The 17,476-nt window shown below is 38.4% G+C and overlaps 1 pseudogene; it reads left to right on the top strand.

The window, feature by feature from the left end:
* The window catches only part of LOC101010113, a 41,437-nt pseudogene that overhangs the window by 6,864 nt on the left and 17,097 nt on the right, over positions 1-17,476 (top strand).

The following is a 17,476-nucleotide window of genomic DNA, read 5'->3' as shown; positions in this document are numbered from 1 at the left end:
GTGGTGCTGAGAAGAATGTATATTCTGTTGATTTGGGGTGGAGAGTTCTGTAGCTGTCTATTACGTCCGCTTGGTGCAGTGTTGAGTTCAATTCCTGGATATCCTTGTTAACTTTCTGTGTCATTGATCTGTCTAATGTTGACAGTGGGGTGTTGAAGTCTCCCATTATTATTGTATGGGAGTCTAAGTCTCTTTGTAAGTCTCTAAGGACTTGCTTTATGAATCTGGGTGCTCCTGAATTGGGTGCATATATTTAGGATAGTTAACTCTTCCTGTTGCATTGATCCCTTTACCATTATGTAATGGCCTTGTTTGTCTCTTTTGATCTTTGATGGTTTAACGTCTGCTTTATCAGAGACTAGGATTGCAACCCCTGCTTTTTCTTGTTCTCCATTTGCTTGGTGGATCTTCCTCCATCCCTTTATTTTTAGCCTATGTGTGTCTCGGCGTGTGAGATGGGTCTCCTGAATACAGCAAACTGATGGGTCTTGACTCTATCCAATTTGCCAGTCTATGTCTTTTAATTGGACCGTTTAGTCCATTTACATTTAAGGTTAATATTGTTATGTGTGAACTTGATCCTGTCATTGTGATATTAGCTGGTTATTTTGCTCGTTAGTTGATGCAGTTTCTTCCTAGCATCGATGGTCTTTACATTTTGGCATGTTTTTCAATGGCTGGTACCTGTTGTTCCTTTCCATGTTTAGTGCTTCCTTCAGGATCTCTTGTAGGGCAGGCCTGGTGGTGACAAAATCTCTAATCATTTGCTTGTCTGTGAAGGATTTTATTTCTCCTTCACTTATGAAACTTAGTTTGGCTGGATATGAAATTCTGGGTTGAAAATCCTTTTCTTTAAGAATGTTGAATATTGGCCCCTACTCTCTTCTGGCTTGGAGAGTTTCTGCAGAGAGATCTGCTGTTAGTCTGATGGGCTTCCCTTTGTGTGTAACCCAACCTTTCTCTCTGGTTGCCCTTAACATTTTTTCCTTCATTTCAACTTTGGTGAATCTGACAATGATGTGTCTTGGAGTTGCTCTTCTCGAGGGGTATCTTTGTGGTGTTCTCTGTATTTCCTGAATTTGGATGTTGGCCTGCCTTACTAGGTTGGGAAAGTTCTCCTGCATGATATCCTGAAGAGTGTTTTCCAAGTTGGTTCCATTTTCCCCCTTAATTTCAGGCACACCAATCAGACGTAGATTTTGTCTTTTTACGTAATCCCATATTTCTTGGAGGCTTTGTTCTTTTTCCTCTTTTTTCTCTAGACTTCTCTTCTCGCTTCATTTCATTCATTTGATCTTTAATCATTGATACTCTTTCTTCCCGTTAATTGAGTTGGTTACTGAAACTTGTGCATTTGTCACGTATTTCTCGTGTCATGGTTTTTATCTCTGTCAGTTCGTTTATGGCCTTCTCTGCATTGATTATTCTAGTTATCCATTTGTCCATTCTTTTTTCAAGATTTTTAGTTTCTTTGCACTGGGTATATAGTTCCTCTTTTACCTCTGAGAAGTTTGATCGACTGAAGCCTTCTTCTCTCAAAATCGTCAAAGTCATTCTCGATCCAGCTTTGATCCGTTGCTGGCGATGAGCTGCATTCCTTTGGAGGGGGGGGATGCGCTCTGATTTTTTGAATTTCCAGCTTTTCTGCCCTGCTTTTTCTCCATCTTTGTGGTTTTATCTGCCTTTGGTCTTTGATGATGGTGACATACTGATGGGGTTTTGGTGTGGGTGTCCTTTCTGTTTGTTAGTTTTCCTTCTAACAGTCAGGAGCCTCAGCTGTAGGTCTGTTGGAGATTGCTTGAGGTCCACTTCAGAAGCCTATTTGCCTGGGTATCAGTAGTGGAGGCTGCAGAAGGTAGAATATTGCTGAACAGAAAGTGTTGCTGTCTGATTCTTGCTCTGGAAGCTTTGTCTCCGGGGTGTACCCCACCCTGTGAGGTGTGAGGTGTCAGTCTGCACCTAGTGGGGGATGTCTCCCAGTTAGGCTACGCAGGGGTCTGGGACCCACTTGAGCAGGTAGTCTGTCCGTTCTCAGATCTCAACCTCCATGCTGGGAGATCCACTGCTCTCTTCAAAGCTGTGAGACAGGGTCATTTACATCTGTAGAGGTTTCACCTGCTTTTTGTTTAGCTTTGTCCTGTCCTCAGAGGTGGAGTCTACAGAGACAGGCAGGCCTCCTTGAGCTTCGGTGGGCTCCACCCAGTTGGAGCTTCCTGGCAGCTTTGTTTACCTACTTAAGCCTCATCAATGGCGGGAGCCCCTCCCCCAGCCTCCCTGCTGCCTTGCAGTTAGATCTCAGACTGCTGTGCTAGCAATGAGGGAGGCTCCATGGGCGTGGGACCCTTCCGGCCAGGTGTGGGATATAATCTTCTGGTGTGTCATTTGCCAAGACCCTTGGTAAAGCGCAGTATTAGGGTGGGAGTCACCTGATTTTCCAGGTGTTGTGCATCTCAGTTTCCCTTGGCTAGGAAAAGGGATTCCCTTCCCCCTTGTGCTTCCCAGGTGAGACGATGCCTCACCTTGCTTCAGCTCTCGCTGGTCGGGCTGCACCAGCTGACCAGCACCAATTGTCTGGCACTCCCCAGTGAGATGAACCGGGTACCTCAGTTGAAAATGCAGAAATCACCCGTCTTCTGTGTCGCTCGTGCTGGGAGCTGGAGGCTGGAGCTGTTCGTATTAGGCCATCTTGCTCTGGGACCACCTCAGTTTTTACTTGTAAGTTGCATTTTATTAATAGGGCTTGAAAGGTGAAAAAAAAATGTGTGTGTGTATATATATGTATATATATTTGCAAATGGCATAAAAGAGGTGGGTTTCAGAAAAAAATTAATATCTAATCATATATTCCATTTGTTAAAAATTCTCATTCACCTTTTTCTTTCCTATTGTTGAGTTTTGAAATTTTCTCAGGTGTGTTTTTTATGGCTTGGTGATGTCAAACGGAATTTTAAGGCTTATCTTTTAGATGCTAGCTATGAAGGAAAAGAACAGGAAAAATCTTCCATTTTGACTGTAGAAAATGAATACATTTCCACAAGAAAATGTGGTAGATAACTGGTGAGTTACCTAGATTCATGAAAACATTAGTTCCTCTTCTTGCAGGGTACGTTTGTGACAGTCACTATCTCTTTTCTGTATCCTTTTATCTTGATTTCTGAGTTTCATGCTAAATTTTATTAGATGAAACTTGGTACCCCCTAGAAGTGTTCCCATGTGACTAATTGTTTACTACATGAGTTTTAATGGAAATAATTCAATAATACATTTATTGTTTGAAGGGAATAGATACTTTTGGTTTTCTTATTGAGGTATGAAATGTAGACACCTTAAAATTTCCTTCCCTTATATGAATACTGTGTTTGAGTAATTTTGCTGGATTTTACAGTTTCAAAAACCAGGTGAATAACTCTGAGATGAGGATTAAAGCTTGAGCCCAGTTACTCTGAGCTAAGGCTAATATTGAGCCTGCAAAAAGAGGTTACTAAAGACCCAATTACTTCTTTCTGGGGAGCCTCCCTCCTCTGCAGGTGTCTCAGCCTGCTCACCTCAGCCATGGAAGAAGCCTTTATACTGAAAGAAGCTTCAGAGCCCTGGAAAGCTGGGGGTCCACAGGCAGATGGAAGGGGACTGGAAAAGTCTTACTGAAGATGAAGCTGTTACTGTTTTGAGGCAGTTCCAGATTTTGTAAAACAAAGCAGTTAGATTTAAGTAAAAAATAAAAATTGAATTCCAAAGGAGTATTGCAACAGGAGGAAGTACCAACTATAAGATCTATAAAGATTGCAAAATTTAGGCAGACAAGGGCTTTCTGTCATAGGGAGTAGCAAAGCCGATTAGAAACAAGGTGCGAGGGGAATGGCAAATGGAGGGTGAATAATCAGATTTTAGGTCAGAGAGTGTTTTACCCTGAAGTCAGCATGTTCTTGGGAGGAACATAAAATACATTTGTATGTTGACTCAGACTGAGGGTAGGTCAAAGTTCAGGAGCCTGTGAAAAGGAGATAAACTTTATTAAAGTTTGGTTAAGAAGTGTTTTATTTTGACCACTGAAGACAAATTCAGCTGATTTTTTTTTTTAATGAGAAAAAGAAGGAAATGTGGAGAGCCTGTGTCTGGCTATGTGAAAGGTAAGAAAAGAGAGCACCATCTAAGTCATAATGGGAAGGGTGTTTCCATGAACTGTTCCTGGAGAACACAAAGGATGGGGAATTTTATTAATCATAGCTCTTCAACTGGATTATCTATGTGCTTTATTTCCCCCCACCTTTTTATTCGTTCTATACATTTCTTCCATTTGACTTGTCCTGGGTTGTATCTCTTTTAATAAACTAGTAAACATCACTACAGTGTTTTGCTGAGTTCTGTGACTAACTCTACCAAATTATTGAACTTGAGGGAGATTATGAAAGTCTCCAATTTTTAAACAGTAGCTCAGAAGCGTAGATGGGCCCATGGGGTTTGTGACTGGCATCTGCAGTAAGGACAGTGTTGTGGGACTGAGCCCTGTATCAGAATCTGCGCTGACTCTGGGTGGTGTCAGAATTAAAATATTAAACAGTGAGTTGGTGTTGGAGAATTGCTTGGTGTTCAGCAAACTTTACAGAATTGATGCCGGAAGAAAGATATCGCAGAGGCCTGGCCTGACTTGGAATGGAACTCTAGTTGTCTGGGAATGGTAGGCTCTGCTCTCCTGCACACAGGCTGTCACATTGCCCATTGTCCTGTGATTCCATGTCTCCTCCCAGGGTGAGAGAGGATTGAAAACTTAGAGGAAAGGAGTTTTGATAGCGGACCCCTTTTTCCCACAGCTGCCACCACAGGATTTCCACCCACTCACAGACATACCCACTGGACATGATGTGTCTGCACCCCTCCCAGGACTAGACACAACCCTTAGGAATTTCACCACAGCGTTTTTTATCCTAGTGTTTCTTGCCAAAAACCTACTGAAGTATCTACAAGTCTCCTGGCATATCCCAACGCCCAGACACTGAATCTGCAGCAGTAAGCTGTTTTCTCCACCAACCTAGGGTTCTGGACCATCTGTTTATAATCTCATCTGCCTGCATGGGCACAGAAATAAACCAGAGTACAGCTCTACCTGGGCCATATCTGTAGCACAAACCATTTCTTCCACCTACATTGCACTCTCTCCTACCCATGGATTTTTTTCCTTTTAACTTTTAGTTTTGGTTCAAGGGTACATATGCAGTTTTGTTATGTAGGTAAAATTGTGTCATGGGGTTTGGTGTGTTGATTATTTTGTTACTGAGTTACTGTAGAGCCAAACAGGTGTTTTTTCGTGATCCTCTTTGTCCTCCCACCCTCCACCCTCAACTAGACCTCAGTGTCTGTTGTTTCCTTGTGTCCATGTGTTCTTATTATTTAAATCTTACTTTTAAATAATAACATTCATTTGGCTTTCTGTTTCTGCATTAGTTTTCTAAGGCTAATGGTCTCTAGCTCCATCCATGTTGCTGCAAAGGATATGATCTTGCTGTTTTTTATGGCCACATGGTATTCCATAATGTTTATGTACATATTTTATTTTTATTAAATCTTGTTTCATGTTATTTTACTTTTTTAGAGAAAGAGTCTCACTCTGTTGTCCAGGCTGGAGTGCAGTGGCAAAATCTTGGTTCACTGCAGCCTCAACTTCTGGGCTCAAGCAGTCTTTCTGCCTCAGCCTCCCAAGTAGCTATAAGTACAGATGCACACCACCAGTCACAGCTAATTTTTGGTTTTGCAGTTTTTGTAGTGATGGAGTTTTGCCTTGTCGTTTAGGCTGGTTTTGAACTCCTGAACTCAGGCTGTCCACCTGCCTTGGCCTCCCAAAGTGCTGGGATCCCAGGTAGGAGCCACCATGCCTGTCTGTACCACATTTTCTTTATTCAGTCTACCATTGATTGGCATTTAGGTTGATTCCATGTCTTTGCTATTTTGAATATTGCCGCCATGAACCTACATGTGCATGTGTCTTTTTGACAGAATATATTTCTTTGGGTACATACCCAGCAATTATGAAATTGCTAGGTCAAATGATAATTTTGTTTTTAGTTCTATGAGGAATTACTATACTGGTTTTCACAATGGTTGAACTAATTTACATTCCCACCAGCAGTGTATAGGCATTCCCTGTTTTTTACAACCTTGCCAGCATCTGTTATTTTTTTGACTTTTTAATAATAGCCATTCTGACTGGTGTGAAATGGTATCTCATTGTGGTTTTTCTTTGCATTTGTCTAATAATTAGTGATGAACATTTTAAAAAATATGTGTATTGGCAACATGGAAAGTTTTCTTTTGAAAAGCATCCATGCATGTTTTTTGCCTACTTTTAAATAAGATTGTTTGCTTTTTTTCTTGTAAACTTGTTTAAATTTTTTATAGATTCTGGATATTAGACCTTTGTCAGAAGTGTAGTTTACAATTTTTTTTTTTTTATTCTGTAGGCTGTCTGTTCACTCTGCTGATAGTTTCCTTTTCTGTCAAGAAGCTCTTTAGTTTAATTAGGTCCCATTTGTCAAATTTTGCTTTTGTTGCAGTTGCTTTGGTACCTTCATCATGAAATCTTTGCCAGTTTCTGTGTTTAGAATGGTATTTCCTAGATTATCTGTCAGTGTTTTTTTCTTTTTTCTTTTTTTTTTTTTTTAACAACTTTAAGTTTTACATTTAAGTCTTTAATTCATCTTAAGTCTTTTTTTGTGTATGGTATAAGGATAGAGTCCAGGTTCAATCTTCTACATAGTGCTAGCTAGTTATTTCAGTACCATTTATTAAATAGGGATTTCTTCCCAAATTCCTTTTGTCAGCTTTGTTAAAGATCAGATGGTTGTAGGTGTGTTGCATTATTTTTAGACCTCTATTGTGTTGCATTGGTCTATAAGTCTGTTTTTTTTTGTACCAGTACCAGGTTGCTTCGGTTACTGTAGCCCTGTAGTATAGTTTGAGGTCAGTAATGTAATACATTCAGGTTTGTTCTTTTTGCTTAGGATTACCTTGGCTATTTTTTTTTTTTTTTTGGGTTCCATATGAAATTTAAAGTATTTTGTTATTTTTTTTAGTTCTGTTAAAAATGTTAACAGTGGTTTAATAGAAATAGCATTAAATCTGTAAATTTCGTTGGGCAGTATGGCCATTTTAATGATGTTGATCTTTTCTATTTATGAGTATAAAATAGTTTTCCATTTGTCATCTCTGATTTCTTTAGTCAATGTTTTGTAATTCTTGTCATAGAGATCTTTCACCCTCCCTGGTTAGCTGTATTCCTAGTTATTGTGAATGGGATTGTTTTTGATTTGGTTTTTTGTTTGGCTGTTGTTGATGTACAGGAATGCTACTGACTTTAGTACATTTATTTTGTATTTTGAAACTCTGCTAAAGATGCCTGTCAGTTTAAAGAGCTTTTCTGCTGAGACTGTAGGATTTTCTAGATACAGAATTATGTCATCTGCAAACAGGGATAGTTTGATTTCCTCTCTTTCTGTTTGAATGCCTTGTATTTTTTCTTTTGCCTGATTGCTCTGGCTAGAACTTCTAATTCTATGTTGAATAAGAGTGGTGAGAGAAGGCACTTTTGTCTTCCTCCAGTTTTCAAGGAGAAATGCTTCCAGCTTGTTTCCATTCAGTATGTTGGCTGTGAATTTGTCATAGATAACTCATTATTTTGAAGTATGTACCTTCAATGCATAGTTTGTTGAGGGCTTTTAACATGAAAGATGTTCAATTTTATTGAAAGCTCTTTCTGCATCTATTGAGATAATCTTGTGATTTTTGTCTTTAGTTCTGTTTATGTGATTAATAACATGTATTAATTTGTGTATGTTGAACCAATCTTGCATCCCATGGATAAAACCTAGTTGAACATAGTGGATTAATTTTTTGATGTGTTGCTGGATTTGGTTTGCTGGTATTTTTTTGAGGATTTTTTTAATCAATGTTTATCAAAGATACTGGCCTCAAGTTTTCTATTTTTTGTTTTATCTCTGCCAGGTTTTGGTATCAGAATGATGCTGTTCTTATGTAATTACTTGGTGAGAAGTCCTTCCTCAATTTTTTTGGAGTAGTTATAGTAGAAATGGTACCAGGTTTTCTTTGTACATCTGGTAGAATTCAGCTGTGAATCTGTCTGGTCTTGGGCTTTTTTTGGTTGGTAGGCTATTTGTTACAAATTCAGTTTTGGAGCTTGTTATTGGTCTATTCAGGGACTCAGTTTCTTTTTTGTTCACTCTTGGGAGGATGTGTTTGCCCAGAAATTTATCAATTTTTCTAGATTTTCTAGTTTGTGTGCATAGAGGTGTTCATAGTAAACTTCAATAGTTGCTTGCATTTTTGTGGGATCAGTAATAATATCCCTTTTGTCATTTCAAGTTTGGATCTTCTTTCTTCATTAATCTAGCTAGTGGTTTATTTAACTTAGAAAATTTTTCAAAGATTTAACTCCTAGATTTCTTAAGCTTTTGTGTAGTTTTTACTGTCTAAATCTCCTTCATTTCACATCTGATTTTGGTTACTTCTTGTCTTCTGCTAGCTGAAGAGTTGATTTGCTCTTGCTTCTCTCATTCTTTACTGATGATATAAAGTTGTTAAATTGAGGTCTTTCTACCTTTTTGATGTGAACATTTAATGGTTTAAATTTTCCCATTAACACTGTCTTAGTTGTGTTGCAGAGATTCTGTTATGTTGTATCCTTGTTCTCATGTTTTAAAGAACTTCTTAATTCCTGTCTTAATGTTGTTATTTACCCCAAAGTCATTTAAGTGCAGGCTATTTAATATCCATGTAATTGTATGGTATCAAGTGGGTTTTTTGTTTGTTTGTTTGTTTTTGTTTGTTTTTTGAAATGGAGTCTCGCTCTGTTGCCCAGGCTGGAGTGCAGTGGCACGATCTTGGCTCACTGCAACCTCTGCCTCCCGAGTTCAAGCAATTCTCCTGCCTCACCCTCCTGAATACCTGGGATTACAGGTGCGTGCCACCACACCCAGCTAATTTTTGTGTTTTTAGTAGAGATGGGGTTTCACCATGTTGACCAGTCTGGTTTTGCACTCCTGACCTCAGGTGATCCGCCCGCCTCAGCTTCCCAGAATTCTGGGATTATAGGTGTGAGCCACCATGCCCAGCCTAAGTGGGTTTTTAAAATTGAATTATATTTTTGTCAAGCTGTAGTCTGTGTGTGTGATTAGTATGATTTTGGGATTTTTGAATTTGCTAAGGATTGTTTTATTTCTGATTGTGTGGTCAATTTTAGAGTATGTGCCACATGGTAATGAGAAGAGTGTATATTATCTTGTTTTTAGGTGGAGAGTTTTATAGATGTCTATTTGGACTATTTGGTCAAGTGTTGAGTTTAGGTTCTGATATCTGTGAATTTTCTGTTTCAATAATGTGTCTAATAGTGTCTGTGGAGTGTTGTAGTCTACCACTGTTATTGTGTCAGAATCTCAGTCTCTTTATAGGACTCTGAGAACTTGCTTTATTCATGTGCAACCATGGACTTTTTATAACACGTTTCCTCTTTAGCTTTTTACCCCATAAACATTCTTCCAAGTGCACCATGTGCCCAGGGTTACTCCTTAGATGCCTGAATCCAGTGTCTACTAAAATTCAGATATCCAAGAGTTCAAAAACGTCCAGAGACCTGGCTGCTTTCGGACAAAATATAAATGAGAAATAAGTGGCTTTATTCTCCTACCTGAAAATGAGGGAGGATATTTTGTTCATCTCCCTTAAAGCATTTGGATTATATGTAGGTTTTTTTCTGTGCTTTTTAAAAAATATGTGTAAACAGTTGTAACAGCTAAATAAACCTTTTTTTCATTTTTACTGACTCAGGGTAGTAGTCACTTAGGGCGTCAGATTTTTTGCTTTTTATTTTTGCTTTGGCAAAGGTTTGTTTCCCTTCTTACCTTCCTTCCTTCCTTTCTTTCTGCCTGCCTGCCTTCCTTTTGAAATAGAGTCTCACTCTGTCGCCACTGCAAGCTCCGCCTCCCAGGTTCACACCATTCTCCTGCCTCAGCTTCCCTAGCAGCTGGGACTACAGGCGAACGCCGCCACGCCCGGCTAATTTTTGTATTTTTAGTAGAGATGGGGTTTCACCGTGTTAGTCAGGATGGTCTCGATCTCCTGACCTTGTGATCCGCCCGCCTCGGCCTCCCAAAGTGCTGGGATTACAGGCGTGAACCACCGCACCTGGCCATGTTTCATGTTCTTAGTCTTTTAAAGTGGACACAGATTTGTTTAGATTAAAGCTCATTGTAAGAGCACACAAAAGTTGAGCACTAAGATAGGATTAAATTTAGCATTGCAGAATGATAAAGACTAAAAGATGCTAAGTTTGTTTGGTGGGAAACTGATTATCCAAGGTAATTATTCAATATTTGCAGGCTGAAGTATTTACATTTCAAAAACAAAAATGAGGTGAGAATTTTTCTCTTAATTATCGTTCCCAAACACTGTCTAGAATTACTAGACATGATATAAATATATTAGATGCCAACTAAGCTTTACTCTAGCAAGGACTTTCCCCCTCAGGCTTCCAGTAAACTCATAATTGTGCTGCAGAGTGCATGCTGTCCCCTAAATATGCAGGCAGAATTGTGTCTCTGCCTATTTGCTATTTATAGTCTTGTACAGTCACTTCTAGAGAGGCTAGATCAGATTTTTACAAACTTTACAGGGTCGCAATCTATCATTTTACCTCTTTCAGTGACTCTTGTGTTTTCAGATGTGAAACTAATTCACAGACCACAGGGCCCAAAAACCCAATCAGAGTAATGACATGTAGACACGAAGTTCTCCTCTTTCCCCTTCCTCCTCTTGCTAAAATGCCCACCAATTTCCGTGCCCACAAAGGTGCAGGTAACATCTGTTGCTATTCCAACAATCCAGGACCTACACCTGCAGCTCCATTTTCTGAATCTAGGTCTTATATTTGGGGGAAAAAACCTTTTATTTGAGGAATACAAATTCTTTCAGTTGTCAAACCCAGACATTAAAATAAGAGCACAATTATGTCTTTTTTTCCCCCTTTTATAAACTATATTCATTTCTTAAAACTCTTCGCTGTTGCCATTAGTAGCTGTAAATTAAACTATTAATGTCACACTGGATACTAACACTATAACCCATACTCTAAACCTTCACAATGTATATCCAACCAATAATTAATGTTATTTCTGTAAATAAATAAGAATTTTTATATCAGCCCACTCTCTGTCTTTTTTTTTTTTTTTTTTTTTTTACCTTTACAAATCCACTGGTGACTACTGCTAATTAAAGTGTAGATTCCAGGCAATTTGAATCTTTGCTGTCAGGTTACAGTCCTCATGTTTGGCCCAGATAAGCTTGTCTACTTATATTCATCTTTCTTCAGCTTTTTCCTTTTAGGTAGACATATCACTTAGAATGCTAGAGCCGCCTGTATGAGGGGCTTTCTCCGTTGATTGTACTCTACTTGCTGTAACACCCAAGAATGTAGAGCCAGGTTGATCCCACCTAGAATCTACACCTAAGTTCTAGCCCCTGCCTGGGATTACAAGACAGGGTTAGACTTTGTATTGAAAATGTACAGAAAACCAACAAGAGGCATTTTCTGCATTGTGAGATGTCAACATTGACATCTTAAAGTTTCTTTTTAAGAGTGTGGCTCTTTGAGCTTTTCAGATCTTATCCAGTGACCTGCTATAGTTAGGTGAGAGGCTCCAGGTGTAAACAATCTGAAGGCAAAATCTGCAAGTGTAAACAAGCATCTTAGGAGTGAGAGATCAAGACCACAAAGTATCCACAGCATGATCTCAACTACACCTACCTGTAAAATGTGATTCTGGAGTACAGTATTCTCCTTCCTCTTACCCAAGAGCTAGCTAGTCAGGACAAGTGATCCAGGTTCTGGAGCTCCACCAGGGCAGTTCCATTTTCTATTTAGAATCAGCCTGAGTTTCTCCTGCCTGGCTTACCATTGGGCCGTCAGCCCAGGCTCACTGGAAGTCCTCTCACAATCAGCTGGGTGTCGCTGAGCAATTTGAGGATGTCCAGAGCAGAACTGTGTCAGTCAGACAAGAGTGGTTAATTCTGCTAACTCTCAGTATAAGAGAAATGAGTCAGCCTGTGTTTGTTCCTCCCTTCATACAAAATAGGTCTTTGGTTGGTAGCCAGATGAGAGTTTCTCCAGTTTCCTGGCACTTGGGTGAAAAACAAGGTCTGGAGACTCAAACAGATAAAGTAATTTTTAAAATTTTTTATGGCCATTCAAAAACTAGTTGAAGCAGTCATGGTTCTTACCATCCAGGAACTTTCTGTCTAGGCTAGCAACTAGATACATTGTTGAATTAAGCATCATATGGTTGGTACAATGAATAGATGTGTGCAAAAAACCTTAGGCTTTGCTTGGGCCACCTTATATTTTTGTGACTTCTGATATCATCTTAAGAGATACTTAGGGACAGAAGAGTTGTTATTACTCTTTGTATTTCTATTACCTTGCTAAGAATACATATTTATTTTCTAATAAAATTACCCTAGAAAACTTTAAGAGATTTGTTTAAATTACTTATTAGTTTATGTTATAAAATTGACAGGGCAGTGGTGAAAAAAGATTAAAATTACACAAACTCTGGCATTTAAGTTTCTCTCAGATAAACTTAGGAAAAATAGAACTGGAAATACCCCTGGAGGCATAGAGAGCAGAATTCTACATAGGGTTCTCTCCCTGACCCAGTTCTGTTCAGAGTCACCTTGTTTGGGGGCTTCATTTAGGTCTGGCCCCACCATGGAGTCTTGCCTCACAGAACTGATTAGGAAAAATCAATCAGAGTTTTGGGTGGTGAATCCTACTACCTTTCTAGAACTGTTATGCACAATTTCCTGAAACCCAGAAGGAGATAAATGGAAAAAATCAAGTATGCATTTTAAGGTCTTAATTTTTAAAGTTTCTATTAAAACCAGTGCTTGTGGAGACATTCCATTTAGCAACTTGTTTTCTATGCCTTCGGATCCAGTAGTTGCTCCACAAGTCACAAGAAAGTAAATATAAATACAGTAAACATTTCACTGAACTACATTAACCTCCTCCTTTCTGTATCCCTCTCATCTGTCTATATTTAGCTTTTACTCTATACATTTTTTAACAACCAATGACTGAGAAACAAAAGTAAATAAAAATGGTGGGCCCTTTATCTTAATAATGGGAATTATTAGACACTTAGTACTAAATCCCAGGGTGTTACGAAGATTAAATCACATAATACATTATTCCCAACACAGTTCTCTGTAACATACCCTTGATCACATAGTACTTGCTTAATAAACATTGCATCAATACGTGTGTACATGTTGTTTTCCAAATGCAGACTTATTCAGGCATTGCTGCCTCCTATTTTCTCTGTAAACTTTAAAGAGCCAACAAAGAACATGATACTGTAGGATGGAGATTGGTTGTCTTCATTTGTACCAAAATTATTTGTGTTGTGACAAGAGTGTTGAGTGTAAGGAATTCTGTGCTGTACCCGCTTTCTCTAACTAATCTAATGATGAGCCCAGGGGGAGCACCATCAGCATTGACAGTGGACTTGTTTAAAACACACATTTATGTACCGTTTGCAAACCTTCAGAATTGCATTATCTAGAGTGGGGCCAAAATTATCAAGAGATTTATAAAGTCATTCAAACATGTAAGGTAATTCTTAGCTAAGTGGTTGTCAGCCTAGGCTTCTAATTAGGATTACATGGCCAATTTGCAGAAATCTCTTTACTTGTGTTTATGGGCCAGCAAAACTGGGAAAAACACAGGTTCTTTCATTTACTGGATGTTTGACAAAATATTCTTATTAGGCCAAACACAGTTACATTACTGGTGAACTTGTTAGAAATTCAGAAACTCAGACTTTATTCCAAATCTTCTGACAAAAATAATCTGCAACACAAGATCTCCAGTTCATTATATACATTGAAATTTGAGAGGTGCCTTCTAACTCAACATGTCTTTTCCATCTGAAAAATATACACAGCTCATTTTGTGTGATGTAAATACAGCACTCAAAAATGTATGTTTATGTTTATGCCTGAATTTTATATGTTATAATCCAGAAAACTATAATATATACATTGATGTTGTGGATTATGCCTCTCTCTTTACACAGAGTTAGAGAATATATTAGAAAATATTTCTGTGTTGAGAATTACTTTATGAATTGCATTCACTCTTATAAGTTAGAAGCACTTCTCTTTACTCTCTCATTTCATCTTGAGTCAAATTAAAAATTCTGCCCATGGCCACTTGGTAAATATGTGTGTGTGTGTGTTTTCAGGGACCATTGACATTTATGGATGTGGCCATAGAATTTTCTCTGAAAGAGTGGCAATGCCTGGACACTGCACAACAGAATTTATATAGAGATGTGATGCTAGAGAACTACAGAAACCTGGTGTTTCTCGGTGAGAATAACTTCAATACACATTTCATAATATATTCTAAAGGTTTTATTTATTTATTTTTTGTGTAGAATTTTTTTGGTAGTTTTTGCTTTGTATAAATGAGTTTCAGATTCCTGTTTTGAAATAAATTTTGGGGATTTGTCTGTGTAGAGAGGAATATCTTCAAGACGTTTCATCTTGATCTGAATTTTCCGCATTCCTGAGCTGATCTGTGTTTTTCACTCTAGATTATTGGTAATGCCTGAAGGTTGGTGGCATAAAATATTGTTTCCTCCACCTTAAAATCCACCAGTTTTTTTGTTTGTTTGTTTTTGTTTTTTTTTTTTGAGACAGAATCTTGCGCTATCCCCATGCTGGAGTGCAGTGGTGCAAGCTTGGCTCACTCCAGCCTCCACCTCCTGGGTTCAAGCAATTCTCCTGCTTTAGCCTCCTGAGTAGCTGGGATTACAGGCGCACACCACAACACCCAGCTACTTTTGTATTTTTAGTAGAAATGGGATTTCACTGTTTTTCCCAGGCTGGTCTCTAACTCCTGACCTCAGGTGATGTGCCTGCCTCGGCCTCCCATAGTGCTGGGATTATAGGTGTGAGCCACTGTGCCCGGCCTTCCACCACCAGTTTTTCATTCAGTAGTATTGGGTAGTGACATTAAGAACATACAAATTTAAAATATTTTCTAAAGATTTAGAAATTTCTGTTATAAATTACTATTTTGGGATTAATTTAGTAGAATATTCTATTACATCATCTTTACTGAGCAGATTACTAGCTTGAGAATTGAAGAATATGAGCAATATTCATGTTATTTATTTTTAATAAAACAGGTATTGCTTTCTCTAAGCCGGACCTGATCACCTATCTGGAGCAAGGAAAAGAGCCTTGGAATATGAAGAGACATGAGACTGTAGCCAAACCCCTAGGTATGTGAGAATGAATGCAACAGAAGAGAGGTCCAAAAGTCAAAGAGAAAGTCAGTGCTTAAAATGTGATTTGGGAAGCTGTGTTCCAAAGGAAAGAGTTTCTGGGATGCCTGAGGATTTTTTAATTTTACTGTCACACAAGGACACCTTCTGTCTTACGTTTTTAAATTTTCTAAAGATTCGACTTTCTCTTTGGTGATCTTCCTTCAAGTTTACAATGAGAGCCAAAGTCCTCTTCATGAAGTATAAGAGACTGCAAAATCTGGCCACTTTTCCGTTGTTTTGGGGGACACACAAATGTCTACATAATTTTGAGAAACTGCTGTGTTAAACTATTATTTTAAATTCTCTTTTAGCATTATGTCCAAAACAGGTGAGTAGTGGTTTATGTTCTTTTTTTTTGTTGTTCATTTTTCCACACAGTCCATCCAGTTTTTATTACTATACTCTTGAAATACAGTTTGAAATTATAAAGTATGATGTCCTTCTGCTCTGTTCTTTTTCCTTAAGGTTGCTTTGGTTATTCAGAGTTTATTGTAGTTTCATGTACATTTTAGAATGGTATTTTTCATTAATGTGAGAAAAATACCAGTGAAATTTTGATAAGTTTATTGAATTTATAGATTACTTTGGATAATATGGCACTTTACAAGTATTTATCCTTGGCTGGGCGCGGTAGCTTACGCCTGTAATCCCAGCACTTTGGGAGGCTGAGGTGGGTGGATCACGAGGTCAGGAGATCGAGACCATTCTGGCTAACACAGTGAAACCCCATCTCTACTAAAAATACAAAAAAGGAGCTTGCAGTGAGCAGAGATCACGCCACTGCATTCCAGCCTGGGTGACAGAGCGAGACTCCGTCTCAAAAAAAAAAAAAAAAAAAAAAATTATTCTTTGAATCCATAGAAATAAAAATTTTCAAATTTATTTGCGTCTTTAATTTCTTTCATTGATATCTTATATCTTTCATTGTGAAGATTTTTTTACATCTGGTTGAATTTGTTATCAGAAATTTATTTTAATGCTCTTCTAAATAGATTGTTTTTCTGTTATATCAAAGAGTTTGTTTTAAGTGTATGGAACCATAACTTATGCTTGTAACTTAATTTTATTTTTCTAGTCTACTGAGTATATTTATTAGTTTAGACAGGTTTTAATGTAGTGTTTCTAGTTTTTTATGTACAAGATAATATGATCTAGAAACAGCAATGTTTTACTTATTTGTCTTCAATCTTCAATGGCTTTTGAAAACTTTTTGACTACTTATTCTGCCACACACTTTCAGTGCTATGTTAAAATAGAAGCATTGACAATGGGCACAATATAGTTTTACATGGGTGTCTGTGAATTTGAAGGAGCAAACACCTCTCCAAGTTTTTATAAACTGGTTTCAGAAGGTAAAGATCGTTTTTTTGTTGTTGTTGTTGGGACCCCAGGGTGATGGGATGCTCTCTGGGTTTGTAGTGGAGAAGGATTATAGTTTGGTTTATCACAAGACTTATGAGTCTACACTAGGGTCCACCTTTAGTTGGCTTGTTACAAGGAGCTTGGGTAGTTATAATTTCCATTTTACTTTTAGACAGACTTAATATCCTTCAGGACTTTGATCTTTAGAACAGACACTAAGTGGGGTTTCCGCAGTTGGGTCTGCATATGGTAGGCCTTGTATCAGGATGTGGATGAGTATGGCTTTCACTGAATACCAAAGAGGATTTTCCTAGGTTACTGTGCGGGTTTCTATGTAGGCTTAACTGGCCATGAACTGTGGTCCAGGAAGCTGAAACTGAGTCATGGAACTGCTTCAGAGATCATAGTAAAGGCTAAGGTCTGCAGACCTGCCTGCATGGCTATTAATTTGTATATTCCTCTAGACCTCCGGAAGGCCAGAACCTCTCCCAGACTGTGGCTAGGAGGAGTTTGGGATGGTTACTCCTCCTTAGGAGAGTAAGTTCACAATTCTCAGTGAGACCAAGTTGGGCGAACTATTTCCTGGTTGTTAGCCAGGAACAGAGGTCCTGTAGTTTGCCACCTTAATGAGGGCCTGCCTTCTGAAAAGAATACTCCTCAATCTTGGGCTTTAGGAGAGTTTCACAACTTCCTTCCTGAATCTCAAAGCTCTATTAAAG

Source organism: Papio anubis, chromosome 18 (assembly GCF_008728515.1).
Source record: "Papio anubis isolate 15944 chromosome 18, Panubis1.0, whole genome shotgun sequence".
Taxonomy (NCBI): Eukaryota; Metazoa; Chordata; class Mammalia; order Primates; family Cercopithecidae; genus Papio; species Papio anubis.
This window is presented reverse-complemented; position numbering and strand designations above follow the sequence as displayed.